Source organism: Corvus kubaryi, unplaced genomic scaffold, assembly GCF_017639235.1.
Source record: "Corvus kubaryi isolate FWS band 111438036 unplaced genomic scaffold, C.kubaryi_AGA036_p1.0 37397, whole genome shotgun sequence".
NCBI classification, from domain to species: Eukaryota; Metazoa; Chordata; class Aves; order Passeriformes; family Corvidae; genus Corvus; species Corvus kubaryi.
Window position 1 is genome coordinate 7,653,962 of NW_024581136.1, and position 18,974 is coordinate 7,672,935.

Genomic DNA, 18,974 nt, shown 5'->3' on the forward strand with positions numbered 1-18,974 from the left:
TCAAGTAGTTCTCTCCCACTTCTTTCTGACAGAAAGATGATAAAATACATGCAATGTTTCTAACTGATGACCTTTTCGGTTTTGGAGTTGGCTGATTATTTGAAGGCAGTGTTCTTGGTCTTAACATATTAGAATTCTTTGTGCTCTATACAGACATTTCACATCCTTTATAGAGCACCTGTCTCACAATCTCCTTTTCTTCCCTGTAACAATGGCTTTTTGACTTGTGTTTGTTAGAAACCAGACTGAGACCTTTACATGCATTGGTAATTTGTTGGGATTCAAGATAAGAAATCGTAATTAATTTGGCAAAGACCCCTGTTTTTCTGTCATGTGTTAGACTAAAAAATAATAAACAGCCTCTTTCTAATGGAATGAAATTATTATCAATGTGCAAAAAGGATGTCTTCATTGAAAGAGTAGGTCCCAGGTGTTTCTATAAGGCAATACCAATTACAGTGTTAAAATCTCCATGATTGCCTCTGTTTCTGAGATCAAATGGACTGAAAGGTGCTGGGACTTGGCCTGAAAGGTAATCTAGATTGGTTTTTTTTTTTTAAAGTTAACAAAAGAAGACTTAAACATATACTTTTAAAGATGTATATATTTTTTCATTAAATTTATTCATTCTACATTAACAGGTAATAAAGATGCCAATTCATTGACATCTTCCATGTTTCTGTGTAATGAAAATCCAGCTGTGAACTTTCAGGCTCCTGAATGCTGCCCTAATGGGCACCATTAATTAAATGGTCCCTGCAAGTCTGTCAGTGATCCATCTGCTGCAGGCCTTTTCAATTTGGCAGTCTGCAGAGGAGTAAAATGAGTTACAGAATAAAATGCACAATTTTCTGCTGTGAAAGGTTGGGGTTTGTACATTGGTCAGAAAAGTTTTACTGTGCAGAATCCAGGACTGTCAGTTCTGGTCCTCTCCACTGGAGGACAGTCTGCTGTAACATCCTACTGCCTGCTCTGGCAGCAGTGTTGGGCTGGAAGGAATCTGCCTCAAGTTCCTTCAAGGGAGGGAAAAACATTACCAGTCCTACGACAGAGTTCTGAAGTTCAAGCCAGAGACATTATAAACATATTTAAGGTTTTCCACAAAGGCAAAATTAGTGCCTTCTCCAGCCTTACGTTTTTTCCATGATACCAGGTGATGGAAAATATCAGTAAAAATAAGAATCTGGCCACTAAGTCCAGGAAATCAAAACATCTCTGTAGAATTTGGGCAGATTTATAGAGAAACTATCCAGGGATTGGCTGGCCAGTAAAGTACTGAGAAGGGAAAATTATCCTTTTTGCTAAAACTGCAAGGAAAACTGAGGGAACCAAGAATTGAAGACACAGATGTAGCTAAATACACTGTAAAAAACCCTATGTTTCCCTCAAGGTCCTGATTCATCTCAAACTAGTAAGAAAGAAGTTCAAAGGCTTGATAAAATTGGATAGATCACAAGGACATTGCAATTTATTGCCCAGTGGTGTTTGCTGTAATTGTCAGCTGAGTTGTAATTATCCTTACAGAATCCAGTCAGTCAGTCCCTGTCCCAAACCTGCAGAATTGGATGGACTCTTGTTCCCAAGAGTCTGTTGAGTATGGAGAGTCTATTTATTTTTATAAGTTTGTTTTGTTTGAGGGGTTTTGGTTTGTATGTAAAGAATAACATTTGATGTTCCTGAGTGCACATTTAAATATTTCATTCTCATCAAACAACTTTGCTTACAGTTTTTTCCTGCAGCATATGTGCATGCAAGAGATTGAGGGTTCTCACTCTAATTCAGAAAGCACCATGGGGATGTGCTCAAGTTTATAGCCTGCACAGATAAAGGATACTATAATGGTTGAATTAGCTGGATTTTAGGTATCAAAACACTGGAGCTCAAACATTAATGCAGATTTCCTCTCTGACCTTGAGTAAATCACATGTAATCTCAGGCTCCATTTCCTTGCCTGCAAGCTGAGGGTGCTGTTCTGCTTGATAGGCAAGAACTGTAACGACTGTGAGGTATTTTTATAATGGAAACTCTGAGTATCCAGATGCTCACACCTATTCAGCCTAACAAGGGACACTTATGCACTCTTTCTGCCCTCTGCATGAGGCAAACATGGATTTAGAAGTTACAGCGCAGATTTGTCTTTGTAAATACCCCCACAAGTATCTCTGAAACATATTCTTTTTAACCCTATATCAGATAAAGGAAAAAAAAAAAGCTGTTAGTGCCCCTTGTACGATCTAGACAAGGTTTTTCATATCTTTCACGTAGGAAGCATTTTTCTAAGCTAGCCTAAAAATTAATTTTAGACAAATGCATAGTAAGTAAGGGGGAGAGGTCCTGCAAATGGGTCCTAAGGAACTGAAGTGCCTCTTTGTTTGTGTAAGGTAAATGCTGGAGTAGTTTCATTTTATCCTACATCTACAAAGAGGGATTTATTGTTCTTTCCTTGCTTCTCCTTGTCAATGACAAATAAAGAGTTGAGAGATTAAAGTTTATCTTAAGGACCTCGATTCAGTAGAAAATTGCACCTCAAGGTAAATGTAGACCATTTAATTTTTTTCAGACACTATTTTTTATTCTAGCATTATTCCATATTGCATACTCAGAAACTGTACTGAAAAAAAAAAAAAAAGCCAACCTAATTGAATATTGATTCATCTTCTAAAGAAGAAAAGGGTTTCCAGTAGTTGAAAGGATGTCATTTTCTGCTTTGGATCTTTCTTTATCATGGTCATATTTCTTAATACATGCTGTCTTGACAGCATGTTCTTGAGGTCCTCAGAAATTGCTATAGTTTGCAAACCCTTTTTTAGTAGCACATTCCAGTTTTGCAAAATACACTTGGCTGAGTGTGTGATAGCATGGGCAGTAGCTGTAAAATAACGATTTTCCCTGTCATCTCTGAACAATTTCATTCTATCAGCTGGCATGTCAGATGTTCCCTTGCCATGTGTTTGGCTGAGGGAAGAATTTTGGAACTGCCACAAAGCTTTGTTTACAGGACTGAGAGGTTCATGAGATACCCAGTCCTTCCTTTACTCTTGCTATAGAAGTTTGTAATGTTTGATACACAGGAGAGGCACTTATGGTCCCTCTTGTCTCACAGATACATCAGCATTAGTCCGCCCCAAGACATTTAACTAAAATATAAGACGCTTCTCAGAAGGCAATATGGTATTTTGTTCCAGCATTTTCTTGTGTTCCTAAGTATGTGGAAGGAGGAATTCTTTTTGAACTACTACTGAATTACAGAAGTTTTCACTGCTCCTGTCAAAGAATGGTTGAAATTCCAACATAGTTCTTTTCCAGATCGCATTGATTCTTCCACTGAACTCTGATCATTTTTGATTGGCTTGGGTTTGGGTTGCATTGTAATGTACAGAGGAGCTTTTTATGTGGCAGTATAAGGAAAAGTATTTGCATTTTTGACAGGCAACAGGGCTGAAAGTCTGTGCTAATCATAAGAGCAGTTGTATCATTTGACATCAAAAGCCAAAACCCTTTTGCTTTATTTGCATGAACAGTCAGATTTTGAAGCTGTCAGATGATGAACATTACTGTAAAAAGGCAAGTACTCATAGCCTGAAACCAGTGAGCTAAGAAATATATAATATAAACATAAAAATTGTACTCCTTTAGAAAACTCTGCTGTATACAAATGATAAGCTTCCATACCACTATTGTAGCATTTGTTATGCAGTATGACCAGCAGGAAAAGGACAGAGTGGAGGTCACACCTTTTGAGTCAGAAAGAATCAGTGTCTAACTCTGCTGAAAACCCAACCCATAATAGAATCAGTTTCAAGACCCAATATACCTAATTGGTTTCTTTTTGTTTCTGTCCATTCAAATATTTGTTTATGTCTTCGTATTATCATGTAAATCAATCTTATCCATATATTCATTACATATATACACACGTATGTATTAGATATATAGACACAGAGATATGTATACACATACGTGTTCCATAATGAAGCATCTTGAATTCATTAATGAAAGTTAATAGTATCTTCCAAATAGTTTTTTTTCTTTCTCTATAATTCATAGGAATCTTACAATGTTACTCCCAAATAAACAGTAGAATCCTATTTTCAGAGAATACAGTGACAGAATCCTGTTTATTTCAGCAGGAAAAGAACTGGTTTGCAAACCAAACTTTTATTAATTTTCAAAATTGCTGGCTTTCTTCTTCCAGTTTTAAGCTTCATTTATTATCATCTTACTATTTTAGTAAAATTCCATTGTATCAACATGGGCAAAATTATAGATCAATTTGATCTCTTTAAGAATAATTTTCACAGGTATTAACTTAATCTTTAGAAAACATGAGGTCATCTAATGCATTCTAAAATCTGAGTTATTTTTGTGCAAAGACAGGCAAGTTTTATGTGTCAGTCTGAAGCCTGGAAAAAAAACCTCTGTGTACTTTAGAGCCATTTATGAAGGAAGTAAATATCAATGAATTGCAGCCTATACAGCACAAATCAAACAATCTTATGACTACATACCTTATTTGTTTTGCCTTTATTCCAAGTATATATTTCTCCTTTTTTGTACCAAAATGAAAATGTTGATAAATGGATGTATTTGCTTCTATAAGCAGTCAATAATTTCATAGATTTTAGTTCGTTGTTGATGCAGAGACGTGGCTGAATACAATGAATGTTCAGAACAGGCCAGAACTAAAAAAAAACAAAAAACCAAACCCACAACCACCCCCAAAAAACCCAAGTTAAATACTAAATCTGTATTCCAGTTAGGTGAGAAAACTAAGGTTTTCTGAACTTCTTTCATTGTCACCCATATATATTTGCATAACTCTTCTCAAGAAATCTTGGCAGAAATTTTGTGTCTGCTTCCAATTCTTTTCATTCTCAGCACAAGCATGGAGAATATATTTCCAGATGTTCAGTGCATGGACAGAAACACAATGGTTACTGATGGTAATTTCCAACCTATGGCAAAAAATTTACTTGGATCACCATAGGAGAACGCAACCAGGGTAACAAAAGAGAAGTAAAAAACCCAAAAAAGCCGGATTATAATTTTATAACCTAAAGGTTGGAAAGCTAATTCAGCTTCTAGAGGAAAGAACTTAAGATCACTGAAAAAATTAGGCACTAGTAAGACTAATTGTGTGCTGAGATGTTCTGCAATGACATTCTTTCTTTTTTGTCATATTGACACCAATATCTACCAATCTGTGTGAAATGCCTTTTTTTTTGTACCTTGATTATTGGAAGCCATACCTATTGCCACCTCACGGCAGAGAAAAAGCCACATTACAGGACATTGTTTTACCTGATTGTTTCTGGTAACCACTTGCATTTGAACTCTTTGGGTTACCTTCCCAGTATAGGAAATGTCATGATGAAGATCTTGGCTTATTGAAGAGAATGTTTTGTTTGGTTTGCAATACGTTTGTTGTGACCTATGCAAACACCTAAGGATGTGATTCTAATGTAATACACCCACAAAAATAATTTTTAAAAGAATCAAAGAAAAGAAAACCCACACGTTTCTATGCTGGTTTACATGGTAACAATTTTACAGTTCTCCCAAGAGGCATCTTTCTGCCTTCTGATCTGATTGGTCACTTTAATGTTGTGCAGTGTCATACTCTTACTTCTTTCACTTGTCAAAAACCCCTGTGTTGTGCAAATAGCAAATACCATGTATTTTAATAACTTAATGATACCTCTTCCGACCCTAATTGTTTTAATTTTTGCAATCATGGCACTGTAACACCTGCAATTCAGAGTTCATACGAAATATTAAGTAATATGAACCTGTGTAGAGGGCTGTCAATAGGTCACCTGTAAGATGCCCTGCTCTGTTCCAGCCCTTTCTACAATTCTGGTGAGAAAGAAATGGTTCATAAAGAATTCCCCCTGAATGGGCTGTGTGATGTCAAGTGAAAAATCTGCTCATGTTCGTGTGTGTTCTAACAGAGTGTGCTCTCTGCAGCTCCAGCTTTGCCAGAAGGATTGCAAGTAAAATGGGTGGAAGGAATTAATTTATAAGTTGAGTGGCATAGGATACAGTTTCCCAGAAGAATTGAGATTAATATGGATTAGAAATTTTTACCTCCATAAAAGTTGACAGAGAAGCCTATAAGGGAATGAGAATCCTGATTTCATGCACACTGAACCCCAGAGTTTATAATGGTTAAGTTCTAAAGGCAAGTGTCCAAACACATTACTGCAGAATTTCTTTGCTAAATGGAAGCTATCTTCCTTCGTGACAGAGAACTGGAAGAGCAGAGCAGCTGTCAGTCTGAGATGCAATCAGTCTCCTACAACATATGCTTCATGACAGGCAGAGAGTGGGACAGAAAATAAACATCATGGAGGTTTTCCTGGCTGAGAGAACATGCAATACAGAAAAACAGACTGGCTAAGTAGATTTATTTAAACAGTTAGTGAAGCTAAAGTTTTTCACAAAACTCCATTTCAGGCTCCATACTCAAAATAATTTCAATGCCTTTTGAGGCTGATACAAACCAAAGTAAGAATAATGTTCAGTAACAGAAAATAAAATAGATTTGGTTTTGACAACAGAAAATAAAATAGATTTTGTTTTGACATTCTTAAATCATGTTTCAAGTTTTCATTTTGCTGTGACATTTCAAAACAATATTTAACCAAATTCAGTGTCTAAGGAGTCAAAATTTGGAAAAAATATTTTGACAGAACAAGATATTTTGTCAACTTTCAGTGTGTTTTTTCATTAATACATTTGTGTAGGAAACAAAAGTAGTAGTTTTGTTCAGGTATAGTCCAAGCAGATTGTTATCTCTGAGTGTATTCTTCTCCACACGACACCAAGTAAGAAACAAGTTCATTTTACAAATGCTTGTACTGGATACTGCTCAGTGCTACACAGATTTGCCAGGCCTTAGCCTAAAATTTCCCATTGTTTTCATTGATACCACCTCCTAATTACAAAGTGAGTTTTAATAAATTTAATAAGTAAATTTAGAGTAAAGTTTCTTTACTATAAAAGGGTTAATTTTTGTTTCAGTGCAGTTGTAGTAATCTCAGTTAGACAATTTGTAGCTGCTGCTAACTGAGTGTTATGAAACTGTGAAAGTATACAGTCAGGAAATTTATATTTCTGTTAAAAGTCTGAAAGTTTTAAACTGCCTGTCATGATACTGACATTTTTCTAATACTATCTGCTTTAGTAGAGATTAAAATAATGTGGATCAATATCTTTTGTGATATTTATGTCTTTCACACTGCCAAATATATCGTAAGCATTGGAGAATAATATGGCAGAGAAATTGATTTCCTTGTCTATAAAGTTTGCAGACCAAAGCCCCACATGGTACAAGCCTCCTTGCTTACAGAACTATAGTGACTTATGTATTTGTAGTTCAGGATCCAAACTTTGCTTACAGAAACTGCCTTTAATAATTTTTGAAGGTAAAATGCATTTACTTAGGCCTCTATCTGGTTTCAAAAGAACCACTCCTACTGAAACTCTTTATGAAGCTCTTGCCTAGAAATTTGATTAAACCCAACCCCAAATCTAGTAACCTATATAATATTAGCGCCAATGGAAGATCAGTGCATCAGATTAATTTTGAAGTAGGATGGCAGCTGGTAAGTGAATTCTGCACTGAAAGGGGAAGAAAGTTCAGCTTCTGAATGCATTACTCAGTATGTAGACGAATGACATTCACTTCCCACTTCTCGTATTATGTGTGATCTCAGAGTCCATAAAGACAACAGCAATACATAGGTAAAGTACTGCAGTACACTGCATTTTCTGAAAGGTGTCCTGCCAGCAAACTGAAACAGGATCCAGGCAGCCCTTCAGCAGGGAGTGTTGCCTTGGCTGCAGCATGTGTTACCAGAGAAGCCAGAAACGATGTGCTTTTCACCATGTAGCAAGACTGTGCTGTTACAGAAGTCTGCAGTCTGTCTCTAGTCAATTCCACTCTCCCTCAAACACAAAACTTTCAACAGTTAAACAAAATTCTTTAAAAAAAAGTCTTTGGGCTGTGACAAAGGACAAAATTTCACAGAATTTAGATGACAATGGTCATAAAAAACCCTGAAAATGACAATGGTCATAAAAAACCCTGAAAATGCCAGCAGCATAGAAAAGCGAATTCCAAAGTTAATTAATAAATGTAGCATTAGTACATACAGTTTCTGTGTAAGTATCTCCAACTTGCTCTATTTCAAATTATAGATTGTTTATTTAGCGTACTTCATTGCCAGTAAAACTTTTCATTTAAATACAAGTTTATAAGGCAAATTATCCAACTGTGAAATTGGGGACACTCAACTGTTTCAGCCCATTGCAATCTTTTTTAAATGTCCCCCCACAGTAATCTGCACTTGTCTTTATAGTGCCTACAAGTGAAAAGGATTATCTAGTCAGAATACATCAGTATATGATAAATGTGCTTCATTTCTTCCGCAGTCCTTAAAGCTGACAGCCAAAATGAATGTTTGTCTCAGCATTGACACCACTGGTACTTTTGTAGAGACTATTTCATGGTCCATTGGACCCTAAAGGACATTGTTTTTAAAGGCATATTATCAAAAGGGATGAAGCATGCCATCAGAGTGCATACCAGTTATGTATTGAACTTAAGGGCAATAGTATTGCTTTGTTGATATTGTAAGGCTCTCTAGTCAAAATGTATTAAAACTAATCTTTATCCTTCTCACCTTTTATAATTATTTTTTTGTCTAACCAGTAAATACAGGTCATGCAAGGAACTTGTACATCTTCAGTAACTTTGAAAGAAGGACAGAACAGTGCTTTATATTCAAGTAATTTATCTTTTCTGTATTTATATAAAAAACTTACCACTGCTGTTATACTAATAGGCTACAGTGCCACATTAACTAGCTGTGAAAGCAGCACAGCTCTATTTCCCATTTTGCTGATTTATGTGGGAAAAAAATCCAACCTACATTCCTTTAAAAGTATGCAGATTCACTGTTAGGGATATTTCCATGAAGTAATCATTCTTGGAAACATCTCTTGAGTTGCACAATGCAAATTTCTGAACCTCAAAGGCGGGGGGCTCATCAGAATACTCATTGGTCACCTCACAGCTGTGATAAGATTGCGTGGGCAATACCTAATTTGATCCAGATTGCAGCAGTGCTCACTGGGTTAGATGCTGCGTGGTCCTGACAGCTTAACTGTCAGATAAATTGCTGCAGTTATAGCATATGAGCAAGCCCATAAGCTGATCATATTAATGTTACAAAAATATGACACCAAAAACTAATAATGTTCTTTGAGGCATCTGGACAGAAGAAAATCTAATCTTGTCTAAAAGATCTCCATTAGCAGTAATCATTCTGTAATACGATCAACATATTCTTGTCAAAGCAGATAGTACTGTGCAGCACTAGGAAAACTGATTAAACATGGCATGCTGTTCTAAAATAAACCTTCAACTTTGGGAATCTGAGCCTGCTGATTACTCTGGATTTGTTGGTTAAAACATGTCCAAGCCATTTTCAAAATATCTTCTTCTTGTGATTTGTTCTTAGTAAAGGAGAAATACACAGTAGTAGAAAAGGAAACAAAATCAGAGGTTAAGTCCTGTAGAATTTGAACTGCTTGGGGAAGGGGAAAAAACCCAAAACATCTGAGAAGAGTTGAGCCCTTAGTACAATAATCTTCTATTTCTCCCAAATAAATGCAGGTTTATCCATCCTTTGCTTGTAATACCTTGTGATATGATTGCATAATCAACCAGAGTCCCTTCAAGGATGCCCATTCTTACACCTGGAAACTAAACACATCAAGAGTACACCAGGCTGTCTCCTTCTTTGTTAAAAAGAGGCTTTATACTTTAGTCTAAGCTTTTGAAAGTTTTTTGACAATTTGGTGGAAATTTATGCTGGGGAACATTTGGTCCATGATGCTCTAATGTTCCTTGCAACAACAGAAATTAATGAATTTAAAAGTGAGAAAAATGGGCATCAAGCACCATGCATTTTTTGCTCAGTATTGTTGCTGTGGTCAAGGAAAGTCCTATGAATGATGATCTAGAGCAATGCAAAATAGATAAAGAGCTGTAATTCAGAAGGCATGAGAACGTGGGTTTTTGGTAGTTGGTGGGGGTTTTCTGTTTGCGTTTGATTTTGGTTTGTTTTTAGTTTTTTTTACATATATATATATATATTTAATTATTTAACTAATTCCTCTATAAAATCTCTCAATTACAGCAGAATCCAGCTGCTCTCCCAGGAGTGTGCATTCAGATGCAGAACACACAGGCTCTAATTTAAATTATAATTGGGAAAATATTTCGCCAGCTGTGAACTGGTTTCCTTTTTGGGCTTGTAAAAGGATCCAGACAGATCTGAGGAGCTTTAGTCTGCAGTATCTCAGTTCCTTAAGGCTGAGTGTGTTTTTGACAGGCTGTAATTACAGCCTGTAGGTGTTTACTTTCGCTGGAAAATTACTGAGCACCTTTAACAGCTGGCAGCAGCAGAGTTTCTCTAGAGAAGGCAAATGAGCTACACAAGGTGCAGCAGATCAGGATGGTGGCTGCTGCTTTCTCACGTGGGGGAGCTGAGCTGTGGCTGCTTGGGGACTCTCTACAAATAGTGATGAGGTGAAACAGGGGAGGAAGGCAAGGAATGATGTGAAAGACAGAGGTTTGTTTTTTTCTTGGAAAATGAGGATTTGCAACCTCTTGGGTTGCATTTCAGAGATGGAGCCAGATGGGCCCATCAGTGCTTCTGTAGGTGGATGAGGGAAAAAGCTGTCCCCTGCATGACAAAGGGGTCGAGTTAATGCAGAACTTTGTTATCTCAGAAGCATGTGAAGTGCTGTGAAGTGCTATGAAAGAAGAATGATATGATTTGCAGACTAGAAGGAGGTTGTGAAAGTCTGAAGACAAGATGGAAACAGCAAGATGTCCCTGCTTCTCTGTAACATGAATTAATTAAGACCAATTTAGTTGTAGTTTTATGTGAGAGCTTGACAGTAATTGCAGTGGTTAGACTAAGGTGATAGCAAAGCTGTGAACCCAGTGACTAAGGATTTGAGGCAGCCATAAAATAGTCTTGAATAAAATACCCACACATAATGAAGAGTCTGGTTCCAAAATACAAGTGAGATGATTTGGTTATTTTCTGTGATGTAAAGACAAAGGCAGCAACCACCAGATAGAAAAGTAACAAGTCTTCAGCATGCCTTTTGTATTTTCTTTCTCTCAGCCATTTTGAACTGAACATCAAACACTTTTTTTTGTTCCCCTGATCAAAAGGACAGTTGTTACATTGGGATAAAGTATTTCCCAGTATTTATCCTTGTAAAGTGAAATATAGGGCTAAGTGTTGTAAAGTCTCAGAAAATTAAGTTTAGTTTCTCCTGGCACGACCTTGTCTAACAGGATGGGCATCTGTATCATGATGTTATACTGTCCTCATGAGAGAGATGCCTCGTTTTTACTGCAGGAAAGCTACTTCCAAGGTGAAAGATGTTCAATGTTGAATCATAAATTCAACAAGCCTACTCTGTCATAAGAAACAAATTCAATTTTACAGTAAAAATTGTACACTGAGTATCTGTGCTTCGAAAATGAAGATGGGCTGGTGATAAATGAGATCGGGGCAATAGATGTCAGACCCTCTAAATTATATGGACTAGACTGCAGATGGTACCAGCCGCACACTATGAAGTGAAAGGAAATGAGAGTGTACTCACTTGTATTAATATTTGTGTGCTAAGTATCTTTTAACTTGTGTGTGTGAAACATGAAAAAGGCTCTACTTTTCCCCCTGTAATGTCCAACCCTGGCTCACAGGAGGGGCAGGATTTGCTGACCAATGCCAAAAAGTCCACCTGGCACATTTCTGTCCCTCTACAAGGAGCAGGAAGGCAGCTGCCCCTCAGACACCTCTGGGTCAGTCTGCCTCCCATGCTGACCAACCTACAGACAAGCCCTTGCACAGGCTGTGCCAAGAACCAGTTTTAACCTCCCAGTACAATGACTTACTTGTTTAACATTTTTCCCTGATGGTTTAGCCCTTAAAAGTTAAGCTCATAAGGTACATCATTTAAACATGATTTCAAACTAGAAATAATGTTTCAGTAATATCTTATTAGAACTAATAACTCACTCTATAATGAAATTTTAACTCCACCAACAGTCAAACTGAATTAATTCAAAGGAGCATAGATACTCAAACACAGAAACCTAATTATTTCACTTTCTCTTCTGTCTGTACCATGCAATAATTTCCCCTTATTAAGAGAGTATATTTCAGAGGAATTAAAATTTATACACAATGAATAATCTCTTAAAATATAATTATTTCTTGGATATTTTCAGTGACAGAACTATTGAGCAAGTCTTTCCTTGGAAGATGTAGATGAAGAAATTAAACTTAAAAAGTGCTGTGTGCCATTTTTAGTAGGAAAATATTTATATTGGGTTTGTAGACATTTGTTACAAATACACAGGAACAGATTTTTGCATTTAGTTTAAAAATTTTAGTATTGAGATAAATTCAGTGAAATATGTTCTTGAACTTAATATGTTGCACAGTATCCTGGACTTTTGGTAATGTTTATATTTAATGTGGTCTTCTGATTTACAGCTACCCAGAAATGTAAGAGACTGCCAAAGATCCTAAGCCTGCACTAATCAGCACAGATGATGGGTGATTTCAGAGATAAAACTCTCTTGGGAGCGACCATGTCAGTGTGCTGCTGTTGTGAATCATCTTTAAAACCTTCTTCATTGAGAGTGGAGGACATGCCCTCAATTAAGGGGTTTGGTGGTGGTGTGATTCCCACTACAGGTGGTTTGCTTAAGCCAACACTGCTGTGTTCAGCAGGTTTGAACTGAAGAGAAAGTCTGCTGGATTTCAAGATACTGCCATTAAAGGTAATTCTGAAATCCTTCCTCAAACATATACTGTCTTTAAAATGCGTTAAGAACTGCTTCCCTGTGTTTTCTGTAAAGGGTTTTCTACAGGTTTTGAAAGTTGAGAAAAATATCACCATCCCTTTCTTCCCATTAACTTGTGTTTCAAAAAGGATGGACAATAAATCCTTTCAATCTTGCTGGATAAGTAATATGAAAGTTATTTGACCTTCTGACAAAACAGAGTTGCTCAGTGTCCACTCACAATAGTGTGTGTCTAGGCCAGTGAGGTTTCAGTCAGTGATAATTGTTGTGTCTTACAAGCAGGAGACATTGTGATTGATGCTCTCTAACACAGAAATCAAGAGAAGAAGAAAGGCACAGTTTGTGATGACAGGGAACTTCCCATTCTTGTGTTGTACCTCTTAGAACTTCTCACAATCAGAAGTTGCTTTAACCTTGTGAGCTACAATCCAATAGCTCTAATTGTGTGTTTGACACAGAGCACACACAGCTAAGTCAGGTTGTGTTCTAAGACACTGATGAGTGGCCCAGGTATGTACAAGGGAGGAAAAAAAAAAGCATTTTTATATATTTTAATTAGGCAGAATAAAATCTGGCTTAGAAGAATTTAGTCACCTGAACTGCCATTGCTGTGAATTACTGTACAAAATTTATGACTGTCCTTAGGGGCTATATTCTAAATAAGCTGATAAAAAAAGGAAACAAAACGTGAGCATGCTTCCCGTGCATCTCTCATACCTATCCAACCAGAAGCAAAGCTCTTGGAAATGGAAAAATCCCAAGGGTCAGATTTTCAAATGACCAAGATCTCCCAGCAGTAACACACCTGTGATTTGGTGAAAACTGAAAGACCATCAGGGAGAAAAAAGATCAGAATGATCCTTGGTTATTAAGAATACATTAAATTTGTGGTGTGTCTGTATGTGTAACAGCTGAAGAATATTACAATGCTGAAAACTCATCATTGTTGGTGAATGCTTTCCTGGTATTTTGGGAAGAGTCAGAGGTTAAAAATCTTGATCTTGATCTGAATTTCCCTAACTTTCAGAAAAATCTTATAGCTCCACTATATATATATGTATATATGTGTGTGTGTGTGTATATATGCATATATAAAATTTAAAACTTTCAGCTCTATTATTTAATTTGGGTTTAAATTCTTATAGTATATATTCTCTGTGTGGCAATTTTAGATTTTGTTTAAATAAAATCAAATCAAACCGTTTATGAGGAAGGGAAAAGACATCCCCTAAATTACTCTTTTTTATTTTGTTTTGTAAGTGAACAGAAATAAACATGTAAAAATAGCATGTAAAAATAGCATGTTTCATTTTAAGGGGGAGAAAGAGGGATGAATCTAATTTCCTCAGGAAGAAAATGCTAGTTATATTACCAGACGTTCAAATTATGCACACTAAAATATTTTTATACTAATTCAACTTCTTAGCAGGAAGTCATCTCTATGAGTAGTTAAAGTGAACCTTCTTCAATGGGCCAGATGGGTTAACATGACAAAACAGCACAAATTGAAAATGTGTTACTTATAACTCATCACCCAAAATGCTGGAAATGACGAAATTCTTGAGAAAAAAAATTACTTAATGTTTTTAATTATTGTAATAAAGACTTGTTGTCCAAAGGTTATTTGTAATTGCTTTTGGTGAGTTTACTTTGTATTTTCCCCCTTTATTTGTTTTTAAATTCCTTCAGAAATGAGACTAAAGACTTGTTCCAGTGAAGTGAAACTAAGCTAATACAAAAGTTAATGAAATTAATTAAGAGTTTTTGTTATAAATTCTAAAAGAAAAGTGCTTTGGAAATATTTTACACATTTTCAGAGGATTGTTGGATGTTTCAAAAATGCAAGAAGCTTAATGAACTGACTCAAAAGAGGCAGTTATTACATACTTTGCACCTACAAAGGACTTTCTACACCACAGATTTTGGCATTTGCTTATTTCTTAAGATTTAAGTGTTGTGCGGATGTTCCATGCCTGTTTTGAGGGTTTTTAGCTACTTTGCCTAGCAAAGGCAAAAAGATTTGTTTCAGCAGTCACAGTGAAGGCAATGGCCAAGGGACCACTTCTGAAAAATATACCTAAACTAATTTGGTGTGTGAAGGTAATAGAATAAGAATTATAATATTGTAAAAGACTCTTTGTGACACACGTGTCTCTGAAGCCCCTGGAGGGACACTGACCCCAAAAGAAATGGAACCAGCTCCACAGTATGTTCCTGTGTGTCTCATGGTGAACTTTGTGGCATGATTTCTTTCTGTGGAAGCTCAGATAGGGGTGGGAGGCCCAGGGGTGCTGCTGACAAACAGAGGGACCTGTGAGAGCAGAGATGCCCCCAGAGCTGCTGGGTGCAGCAGGAACTGCTGGGTCTCTCCATGTGCAGAGGACGGGTCCAGAGGGTGTGTACATCCCTCTCTGTGCTCTGTTCCTGCTGCAGCTCAGAGCCAGGCCTGGGTGGCTGCCCCACTGACATTCCTGTTCCTGCTGGAGGCAGAAAGGGGCCCAGCCCTGCCTGAGAGCAGCTGTGGAATCCTGCAGAGTCCTGTTGGGAAGCAGCATGAGGCTGGGAAAGAGCATCCTCATGAGGGCTGCTTTGGAGCAGCACAGAGAAGAAAGGGCTGTGGGGTGGCCCCAGCCATGTGTACAAGCTTTTAGAACTGTGTAATATCCATTTAAATATGAGTATTCCTATGAAAAGAAATAGCGTTCAATTCAGATTCAAGGGATGTCTGGTGCCATAATTTTGTTCAGAACCTCTTTTTTTTCCATTCCATGAATAGTAGAGTCTAACGGAGTTAGAAAAGAGTAAAAAGCTTGATTGTAATGAAAATAATTTTAATGAGTATATCAAATGAGTGCAATTAAAATCTAGATACATAAATAATATCCTGTTATAATTAAAGAGGGTTTTTTCTCCAGAATACACATATTAAGGGTTTTTTGTGGGTTTTTTCTATTGGGATTTTTAAGATTAATTGAAAACCTAGGTCACTCCACACTGAGAAAAGTATTAACAAGAATTTTTTTTTTTTTTTTACTAAATCTTCAGCAGTTACCCAATGGTCTTGTTTATCTTTCATAGTGCAAAATTATTTTTTTGATTGAGTATGTCTGCACTATTTTCATTAATGCTCCACCTGTTTTGGCTGGTTAATATTCATAGCAGTAAGTCATCATTTCTTGATTGATAAGTGATTGAGCTAATTCAGTATATTTTATTTAGTTAGAGCTCCATTTTTAGGCCCAGTTGTCTATTAAAATGTGCAGGAGACTACACAGGAGAAGAGAGGGAACATGGAAATAGAAAGAAGAGATATCACTCCTTGCAGAGCCTTGTTAAAGTGGGTGGAGGATTTGTCTGGGCAGAGCCTATGGCAAGATGAAGTGTGAGCTATTGTGGATTTATATCAGTGTCCTGGGGCCCGCCACCATGGCAGGTGACACAGTCACCCTTCTCTAGGCTCAGCTGCGTAATTTGGGACAGAGGCCATGAGGATCACATTTCTTATGTACCCTGAACCTGGAGAATTTAGTAACAGCATGAAGTAGACAGGTGAGGAAGGTTTTTGCCGGTGTACCAAATCCTACTTTCTAAACACATTACATGAATGTGTTAATAAGTTTAACTACCTAAAAAGTTATTTTTCTGTCAAAGATCCAGATTTTGAAAGGTTATAAAACAAATTAGTGGATTGTTGGCTTATTTTTGTCTCCATGCTCTACAATTTACTGATTGGGTAGTGTATTGATGACCATTATAAGAAGAGGATGACATTATTTTCAAAATTTCATGGAATTATAGACATGAGAAATGTAATTATTTTTTAGGTATATTAAGTTGGTAATGGACCCTCAAGTACAGGATTGCTGTCATGCATACAAGTTATATACTTTTTCACATTCATAAGTCAGTAATCATACTCTGATCTCTAGTTTCGATCTTCTGCTGAAAAAGCACTCAAGTGCTAATTTGGATTGCTAAAACTAGAGATATTTTTTTATAAGTTGCATTGACTTGAGCCAAGAAAATAATGGTTTGAAATGCTCCCAGAGCCTCACATGCCACAGCATTACAACTTCTGGTACATTACAAATGAGATAGACAAGTTTATCAGACAGTGAGTACAAGAGGTGATTGAGACAGTTCAGATTCAGAGACTGGTAAGAGGCACAAACAGAGAAAGATTTCTTTGTTTATTTGTTGGTGCATCCCATGACCAATGTGAACTGGGTGTGCAAAACAAAGACCTGAAAACTTTGCATGGGAGGCAGAAAAGCTTAGATATTAAACAGTACAGAGCTTGCTAATTTGCTGAAGAGTTGACCTATATTGACTCTCTATAGTTATTTTTATTTCAATTCATGAAACTTCGAAGCAAATGGAAAAGGTAGAGATAGGCTGAAACTAAACTAAGGATGAGGATGCTGGATGCTAGGTGCCATGGGAGTCTGCACTGTCTAGTAAATAAATGTCTGCTCTCCATGGGGAACTCTTAAAATGAAAGCTTCCCCTTCTATTAACACCAAAAAAAAAAAAAAAGAATTGACGCACTGCTCATCCACTGTTCTGTTCTGAAGGATTTTATCCTTGAATACTCTAAAATCTCTTGAGTGCAAAAGGACTTCAGCTGGTTGCCTTTTCTAGTCCCACTGAACAACAACACCAAGTGCCTGAGGACAGCACTCCTGTGAGGAACCAGGAGATTCATGCTGTAGTATTCCCTAGCAATGTTGTGCTAAGGACCTTAGCTGGAAAACATTTCACGTACATAGCAATTCGTCATTAAAACAAGTAGAGAAAGCTAAGGTTAAATGAAAAGCATTTAAGCTCTTATCAGGATAGGCAACATATTTTTCATGTTGGAAAAGCATGTTTAGACATTGAGTAACTGATGTATTTGGTTCTCATAGTGTACTGTAAATGCAGATAAACTTGATAAGCAAAGACATGTCTGCTGAATAAGAATGCAGTTTATAATTTTTCTCCTGAGGTAATGACTACCTATTCACCCTCCCCCTCCTCAGCAGCATCTATAAGACTTCTCCTCCATTCCCACTCACAGGGACACTGCAAGTTGTTCTACTTATTATTCTTGTATTGCCAACACTGCGCCTGTCATCTTTAATGATGTAGGGCCTTACCTTAGTGGTGGTTAATCTAATGATGAACCCTGGAGGTTACAGGCACCATTTTTTCTGTTTCTAGCAGCCAGCATCACATGGTAATGAATATTTTGGGCTTTCCTCACTCCCCTGACTATGTGCACATTTATAGAAGGAGAAAACTATAGCTATGGCTTCCAAAACAGAGAATTCTTGGCAAGGAATCTTTGGTGTCTTCTGTATCTCATTCACCAATTAGAAAATATTGGAATAAGAATGAATTAATTCAGAAGAGTGAAAAAATCCAGGGGTGGCTCCAGGACTGAAGGTCCTCAAGTGAGAAGTAAAATCAAGATCCATCACTGCAATATCTCACATAGAAGTCTATTGAACACTTTAACATTCAATCAACCCAAAACTGCATATTCCAGAAGTGAAACTATTTGACTAAAGACACATGCTCTGTAAGAAGACAGGCTGAGAGAGCTGTAGTTGTTCAGCCTGGATACAAGACCCTGGGGAGACCTTAGAGCCCTTTCAATACCTAAAGGAGCTACAAGAAAGCTGGAGAGGGATTTTTTACAAGGGCAGGTAGTGACAGGACAATGGGGAATGGCTTCGAACTGAAAGAGAATAGGTTTGATTAGATATAAGGAAGAAACTCTTCCCTGTGAGAGTGGTGAGGCGCTGGCACAGGTTGACCAGAGGAGCTGTGGATCCCCCATCCTTGGGAGTGTTCAAGGCCAGGCTGGATGGAGCTCTGAGCCACTTGGTATAGTGGAAGGTGTCCCTGCCCATAGCAGGGGGGTTGCAACACATGATGATCTTTAAGGTCTCCTCCAACCCAAGCTATGCTGTGATTCTACGATTAATTACTCTTTTGGCTGAATTTGGCTGGATTTTCTGCTTTTGAATATTGTCATAGGTTAGCAAGCATTGTCCCGGAAGGGATGTCCTTGCTAAGGGGT

General features: G+C 37.2%; 1 long non-coding RNA gene across 2 annotated transcripts in view; it reads left to right on the forward strand.

Moving 5' to 3' along the window:
• LOC121671291 overlaps positions 1-18,528 on the forward strand; it is a 310,077-nt gene extending 291,549 nt beyond the window's left edge. For both annotated transcript variants that reach the window (XR_006018467.1, XR_006018468.1), the window contains exon 6: positions 12,594-18,528. This is a non-coding gene — a long non-coding RNA (uncharacterized LOC121671291). The remainder of the gene's footprint in view (positions 1-12,593) is intronic.
• The last annotated feature ends 446 nt before the right edge of the window (positions 18,529-18,974 follow it).